Source organism: Macrobrachium nipponense, chromosome 13 (assembly GCF_015104395.2).
Source record: "Macrobrachium nipponense isolate FS-2020 chromosome 13, ASM1510439v2, whole genome shotgun sequence".
NCBI classification, from domain to species: Eukaryota; Metazoa; Arthropoda; class Malacostraca; order Decapoda; family Palaemonidae; genus Macrobrachium; species Macrobrachium nipponense.
This window is the reverse complement of record NC_087206.1, coordinates 31,729,933-31,737,490: the sequence shown is the minus strand read 5'-3', so window position 1 is coordinate 31,737,490 and position 7,558 is coordinate 31,729,933.

Genomic DNA, 7,558 nt, shown 5'->3' with positions numbered 1-7,558 from the left:
TATGACTGTTTTCAGTAACATGTATGAAAATTCCCTTATTCACCTATGCATATTTATGCCGTTCTATTCTCTTTCCCAAAAATGTTCCAGTTTAACAATATTAAAAATTTTCATACACATCCTTAAGTGTTGTTGGGAAAGCTCTTTGTATCGATGTTCTAAAATGCTAAGTTAACTCAAAAGTCATTAAGTAAATGAGGCATTTTATTATAATTATGACTAGAATGGTAGTATAAACAGGATGTAAGTGTTTCAGATTTCTCTGCCGTTATCCTAAAAAGTCTTTTTCGATGCCGCTCTTAATGCATTGTCCAGTACAGAATAAGGATATTTTCTTCCTTGTCTGTCATTCTCATATCTACTATATCATCAACAAAGTAGTCAAGGCTACATGTACATAACACTTAAAAACGTGGATCTGAAAACTGATCTCTACTGCACTGACCAGAATGAAAATGTACAAAGGCGGAAATATCGGTTTATAGTTTCTGTATTTGTTCACATGTATTAAAACCCATTACAATGTCTCTGTATTAGCCAGTCCCAAAACGGGTAGGAGACTGTCGCTTTCCATTTCCACAGCAAAATTTTATTGATGGATCAGTTCTCTTAGAAAGAGAACATAGCAGCAGGATAAAAAAAAAAAAAGTGTGTAAGTAATGCAAAAGTGAACAGGGGAATTTCCGTACATTTTAGTGACGAGTGCAAAAGTTTATTCCATTATACTAGAATGCAACATTGTAGAGTACGGTTTTATAAAGAAGGCTTTTGTAAGAACGTGAATACCAGTCAAGGTATGAATAAAATTTCTCATTTAATTTCAAAAGAAATATGTAAAATGTACAGATTTTAAGAAAGTAAGTTAACACAAACCGATGGTTACAGATGTGAGCTTGCTAGCTTATATATATAAACAGATTTATAATAGAGTGCTGCTGACCTCAGACACTAGTGAGGTTTCCAATCGTCTGCATGCTAGTTTGTATAACCATTCTAGCATATAAATTTTAAATTTTACCGCAATGTATCAGTCCTCTAGAAGATGTCTTAGATATAAAAATGAAACCTGTTAGGATTTTTACCAAGTATTTACTTTTCCCTGTGGCATAGATGCATAACGAGTCAGTGCAATTTAAAAAATATAAAGCATATATATAGATATATAAAGAGAGTGGGGTGGGGGGAGGTCAATGGCAGAAGGTTACAACCTTTCTGTTGGGGACAGAGTTCCTATCCCTACGCCCATCCTCTTGGACATCAGCCGACGGTAGTACCCATTAAAAGCTGTGGAATGGTGGGTTCTGGGTGGGTTATAGGCCGGGAGCAAAGCGGTTGGGAGGAAGGAGGAGGAGTAAGACCTTAGGAAAGGGTATTGCAGGAAAAGGGCCTAATACTCAGAGAGAGGAGAGAGAGAGAGAGAGAGAGAGAGAGAGAGAGAGAGAGAGAGAATACTTGCAAGATCAGAGATAAATGGCCCGGCATAGGTGGGTGCTTGGACGGGCTGTGATGAACCTTTAGTGTAGGTATATGAAGTAGCCAATGTTGTGTAAGCTTTCAAAATGGGGTTCATCCTTTTGGCTTTGCAGCGAAGAAAACCTGTGTAGGGACTATACACACACACACACACACACACACACACACACATATATATATATATTATATATATATATATATATATATATATATATATATATATATATATATATGTGTGTGTGTGTGTGTGTGTGTGTGTGTGTGTGTATTTATACTTATGTATATAGATAGACAGAAGTATATATACATATATATATATATATATATATATATATATATATATATATATATGTATATATATATATATATATATATATATATAATATATATATTAGCCTTAACTATGGGTGGCTCCAGAGAAAATCAACAACACGATTAATCATGTATCCTACTTGACCACTGAATATCGGATGAATCCACTATTATGATACTTATAATAATACTGATTTCTAGAATAAAATTCAAAAAATAATTCAAGTAACTTATAGCTAGAAGTGAGTTTTACTCGAGATTTGTTCTAATCTAAAACATAGAAATCATTTTTATTTGATTTTATTGTTCCGTGTGCATCTATGAAAATGATCAAGAACAAACTGAGGTCGCGACTACCCGATTCAAACCTGAAGAATTCTCTGTTGCTCTCAGTTACTAATTTAACTCCTAATATTACAGGTTTGATTTGAAAGCAAAGCAGTCAAAAGTCTCATTAAACCTAGTTATGTTTATTTTTCCTGCATGTGACATTACTTTTCTTTAAAACTGCTAATTGTGTTCACATATTTTATTAGTACTTTCAGAAATAACTAATGAATATTATCAATACAAATTCAAAGTGTCAATAAAGTAAGTACAGTTTACCTTGTATCGATGTTAAATCCTTTCCTTTACAACTGCTACATCTGTCCACACTAATCATATATATATATATATATATATATATATATATAATATATATCTATATTATATATATATATATATACATACATATATACATATATATGTTAAATGATTATATGTATAACTGCCAAATATGTCCAAATTACCATACTTAAAGGATTGAAAGGGGGTTAAAGTTTGTGTGGCGCATCTGAATTAGAAGTGAAGAAAAGTGGTGCATGGGGAAACAAAAAGGTTGGCCACCCCTGCACTACGCAGTACATCTTTCCCATCATTCATATTCAACACCTCACTTCCATATACGAGAGTTGTCTTCATGCAATTTCGCTTAGGACTTTGATGTAATAACTTATAAATATATGAATATATATCATGAACTTTATTTAGACTTTCATAAATAGCTCAAGTTTCTTCTTATTATTTTGTAAGAATCTTGCTATCGTTCTTGGTTGAGAATTCTGTAAGTCGCCTTTCCTCACATCCCAACACCTCACTGTGTGCCTATACCAATCGACATCAACATTCATTGTTTTCATTTTCCTGGTTTCCATTTATCTCCAGAACACTAACTCTCGCTCACAATTACTTCAAACTTTCAGCACTTGCAAACGCTTCCAATCTCCATACTCGTTGCTGCAGTTTCTCTTCATTATCACCAATCAGCAAAACATTATTTGTAAACATTACCCATTTCATACTCCATTCACAACTCATTTTCGCTATTCCACAACTCTAGACCTACACCTACTATCGTTTCTTCGACTTCTGCATCACTTCCTACATAAAGATATTAAAGACTACTTCCCATTTACTCTTGTGGAAAATGACTTGCTTCCATCATTGAATCTTTCTGAACGGCACTCAACAATTCTTCTGCACCTGACATTCCCACAATACCAGCCACATTGCCTCCATCAGTTTTAGTTTACAGCATTTTCTGGGTTCATCTACCCTAATTACAGGTTTTCCTTTCACTTTCAAACTTATCCCATAATTACTTTCATAAAATCACTTGCGCCAAACACCCTCTTGCTTGATTAAACCCACACACCACTCCTGTCATCAGTCTAATATTTTCAATCAAAATCGTACAATACAAGATCTCTTAATGTTAATTCCACTCATTCTTGTTTGGAAATAAACTTGTCAGCAATATATAATATATATATGATACTATAGTATATATATATATATATGTATATTATATATATATATATATATTTTTTATATATATATATATTACATTATATATATATATATGTATATATATATCCTATATAATATATATATATATATTATATATACATATAAAAGGTATGTACAAGCATAAAAAAAGAATATCAAAAGAAATAAATACCTGAATCATGGATGCATACAAACACAGAAACTAAAAATGAAAAACACATCATCTCCGTGGACCTCTCGTTGTTGCTGAGAGAAGGTTTCAACTATAAAGTATACAGATTTTCTATCATTACCATATCCATGGGGGTCACTCGGCTAGAGAGAATGGAAAATGACTCTGGGCATAGACGGTGATCACTATTTTCTGCAAGATCCCGTATGGCACTGAATGGTGGTTTTGCTAAAAGGCTGTTTGTCCTAACAGATCTTCCTAGGTGTTCAAACCATCGTGCACGTGCTAGGCGTTTGTTTTTCCCATGTCAATTGTATTACAGCAGTTATACTAATATCTATAAACAGCATGAGACTGTAGTTCTGGGGGTACGACGTCTTTGTACTTCAATAAACCACAAATAGTATACTAAGGTTGAACATTACTCTGACATTAACATGGGAATGAAATTCCTTAAACGTTTTATTAGTCTATTTTAACAGAAATACTCCTATTACAATCGAAAAACATAGCAAAATACAGCACCGCTGTATTGGCTTAACTTTTCTAGCTGTTTACCAACATATATATCTATGAAAGTGATATAAAATCCGTTTTTTTAAGCTGAACCGCACTCAATAATTCTTCTGCACCTGACAATCCCACATAACCAGCTGCATTGCCTCCATCAGTTTTTGTTAAAGCATTTTCTGGGTCCATTTACCCTAATTACAGTTTTTCCTTTCACTTTCAAACTTATCCTACAATTACTTCGTCAAAAACACTCGCTCCAAACACCCTCTTCCTTGATTAAACCCACACATCTGTCTGATATTTTCAATCATTACTCGTATACAAACAAAAGATCTCAGATGTTATTTGCACTCAATCATTGGGAAACTAATCTGTCTCCTATATATATATATATATATATATATATATATATATATATATATATATATATATACATATATATATATATATATATATATATATATTCTGGATTACAGAAAAGTTCCAAATAAATTAGTGAGCATGATTTTTTTTCTCTATAAGGAAAAAAGGGATAGCAATGTAAGTCTTGTAGAGGCCTACCGTTACTTATGACGCTAGAGATGTTTTGTGTGTGTATGTGTGGTGTGTATATATACATTATATATAAAAAGTAATGTTTGTGTTTGTCCATAAGCTTGTGCGCTGTAGAAATCCGTACCGCTGACTGATCTGTGCAAAATTTGGCACGTGACTATCATTTGACCCAACTTGGATAATAGGGTAGATTTCAAACTTGTACCCCATTCCCCCTTCCCTTGGTAACTTATGTGGTCACCGCTTGACCGATCTAGACAAAGTTTGGCATGTGGCCATCATTTGACCTAACTGAGGCAATAGGCTAAGTTTCAAACCCTTCCCCATCCCCTTCCCTTTGTAACTAATACGTAAACAATCTCTACGGGTTTATCATACCTCATTTTATGTACTCGATACCACAAAAATACATTACTGAAAATACTATTCTTTCCTGTGATAAATAATTCTGTATCAATATTTGTGTTTAGGTTTAGCGAGTCTGTGCTTAGGTTTAGCAGGGGGTGAGTTTAGGTTTAGTGGGGATGTTTCAGTTAAGTTGAGGGTATCTTTAGGTTTAGTGAGAGGCAAACTGGGACAATCACCACTATATTATCTGAAAAAATTGACAGCACAGTAATACCTGGGGGGGGGGGGGGGGGGACAGTCATCAGAGTAACGTCTGGATAAAATAGCCAGTCGCCGCCATAACACCTGGTTAAAATGGGTCAGTCACCACAGTAACACCTGGATAAATGGGACGGTCAGCAAAGTAACCCTTGGATAAAAAGGGCCAGGCAGCACAGTAATACCTGGATAAATTGGAGACTCACCACAGTAACATTACCTGGATAAAAAAAAGACAGCCACCACAGTAATATCTGGATAAACGGGGCAGTCACTAGAGTAATATCTGGATAAAATGGACAGCCACCACAACAATACCCGGATAAAAGGGATAGTCAGTACAGTAATACATGGATAAAAGGGCAGACAGAATAGTAATGCCTGGATGAATATGACAGTCACCACATTAATAAATGGACAGTTACCATAGTAATACTGCCTGGGATGAAAAAGGACAGTCAGTAGCAGGAAATACCTAGAAAAAATGAACAGGACACCACAGTAATACTAGATAAAAAGACACCGACAACACAGTAATACCTAGATAAAAGAGACAGACACCACAGTAATGCTAGATAAAAGAGACAGACACCACAGTAATACCTAGATAAAAGAGACAGAAAAACACATTAATAATAGATAAAAAAAAAGAGACAGGGGACACCACAGTAATACCTGGATAAAGGAGACAGGACACCACAGTAATACCTGGATAAAAGAGACAGACACCACAGTAATACTAGATAAAAAGACAGACACCAACAGTAATACCTAGATAAAAGAGACAGACACCACATTAATAACTAGATAAAAGAGACAGACACCACAGCAAATTAATGCCTAGATAAAAGAGACAGACACCATAGTAATACCTAGAGATAAAAGAGACAGACACCACATTAATAACTAGATAAAAGAGACAGAAAACCATAGTAATACCTGGATAAAAGGGACAGGGACGACCAGTAATACCTGGATAAAAGAGACAGACACCACAGTAATTCCTGGATAAAAGAGACAGACACCACAGTAATAACTAGATAAAAGAGACAGACACCACAGTAATGCCTAGATAAAAGAGACAGGACACCACAGTAATACCTAGATAAAAGAGACAGCCACACCACCAGTAATACCTGGATAAAAAGAGACAGACACCACAATTAATAACTAGATAAAAAGAGACAGACACACAGTAATACCTAGATAAAAGAGAAAGACAACCACAGTAATACCTAGATAAAAGAGACAGACACCACAGTAATACCTTAGATAAAAGAGATAGACACCACAGTAATAACTAGATAAAAAAAGAGACAGACACCACAGTAAACCTGGAATAAAAGAGACAGACCACCACAGTAATACCTAGATAAAAAAGAGGACAGACACCATAGTAATACCTAGATAAAAGGGACAGACAACATAGTAATACCTAGATAAAAGAGACAGACATCACAGTAATACTAGATAAAAGAGGGGACAGACACCACAGTAATACATAGATAAAAGAGAGAGACACCACAGTAATACCTGGATAAAGAGACAGACACCACAGTAATAACTAGATAAAAGAGACAGACACCACAGTAATACCTGGATAAAAGACAGACACCACAGTAATACCTGGATAAAAAGAGACAGACACCACAGTAATACCTGGATAAAGAGACAGACACCACAGTAATAACTAGATAAAAAGAGACAGACACCACAGTAATACCTAGATAAAAGAGACAGACACCACAGTAATACCTAGACAAAAGAGAGAGACACCACAGTAATACCTAGATAAAAGAGACAGACACCACAGTTAATAAAACTAGATAAAAGAGACAGACACCACAGTAATAAGTAGATAAAAGAGACAGAACCCACAGTAATACCTAAATAAAAAAAGAGACAAACACCACAGTAATACCTAGATAAAAGGGACAGACACACAATAATACTAGATAAAAGAGACAGACACCACAGTCATACCTAGATAAAAGGGACAGACACCACAGCAATACCTAGAGAACACCACAGTTAATACCCTAGATAAAGAGACAGGACACACAGTAATACTTAGATAAAAAGGGGGACAGACACCAC